This window comes from Sinocyclocheilus grahami, unplaced genomic scaffold, assembly GCF_001515645.1.
Source record: "Sinocyclocheilus grahami isolate Dianchi unplaced genomic scaffold, SAMN03320097.WGS_v1.1 scaffold587.1, whole genome shotgun sequence".
NCBI classification, from domain to species: domain Eukaryota; kingdom Metazoa; phylum Chordata; class Actinopteri; order Cypriniformes; family Cyprinidae; genus Sinocyclocheilus; species Sinocyclocheilus grahami.
This window is the reverse complement of record NW_015505766.1, coordinates 1,190,105-1,191,078: the sequence shown is the minus strand read 5'-3', so window position 1 is coordinate 1,191,078 and position 974 is coordinate 1,190,105. Positions and strand designations below refer to the sequence as shown.

Below are 974 nucleotides of genomic sequence, written 5' to 3'. Positions count from 1 at the left end.
TTGCACTCACAGATTCTAGCCTACGTCTTGGAATATATGATTCAAATAAGCATTTTCACCAGATATTGTCATCTGAACTAGTAAGTAATAAGTCTGCAACGTTTGTTCTGACCAACTGAGGAAAAATGCATTACAATAAATCGCGCTACCAATGGTGATATCATCTAAATTAGTTCATATCACATCAAGCCGTGCAAATTATTATTATTGTTATTAGGGATGTCAACGATTAGTCGATGGTCGATTAAGCAGTTTAATTTTTGGCTGCGTGCGGCTCATGCGCAAAACACGTGCGAGCGGCTGTGAGTGACAGTGACGGTTTATAAATGCATCATCATCCACTCATAATTACAAATTAAGCTTTTAATGTGATTTAAACTTTAAAAGTACATTAAAATAGAAACAACACAAAGTTCTTCAACATGGAATGCAATAGAAATGTAGTAACAGTCATTTCCCCAGATAATTAGTCGGGACAACTTCTTTATGTTTACAGACGTGACGTAATGACGCAGCAGCATGCTAGAATTTCCCGCGAAAACCTACCCGTTTATAAGCTAAACGTTGTGAATCGGGCTAAAGTAAGGCGATAGTTTTGAACACTGGCTGGTTATGTACTTGCTCAAATATTGATTTTGGATAATTTTTAACCAAAAAAAGTTATGGACTGCAGCTTTAACTGAGGGCATGTTTACATGACTGCGATGTACTAAAAACAGGAACGTTTTTCCTTTGTGTTTTTGAGAAGTTTTGCGTACAGATGACAACACTGTCAAAATTATCCCTGTTCACATGGATCCTCGTATACAACAAAAAATGGTGTATTATGCATTCCAGGCCAGTAGTTGGCAATGTCACTTTGTAAAGAAACACTGCACGTCTGTGTATATTTAATTTAATCATTTAATTTATAATAATTCATTTATGCATTAGCAGACGCTTTTATCCAAAGCGACTTACAGTGCATTCAGGCT

The 974-nt window shown here is 36.2% G+C and overlaps 1 protein-coding gene across 2 annotated transcripts in view; it reads left to right on the top strand.

Moving 5' to 3' along the window:
• LOC107557023 (elongation factor 1-delta-like) overlaps positions 1–974 on the top strand; it is a 19,238-nt gene that overhangs the window by 2,658 nt on the left and 15,606 nt on the right. The gene's annotated exons all lie outside the window — the stretch shown is intronic.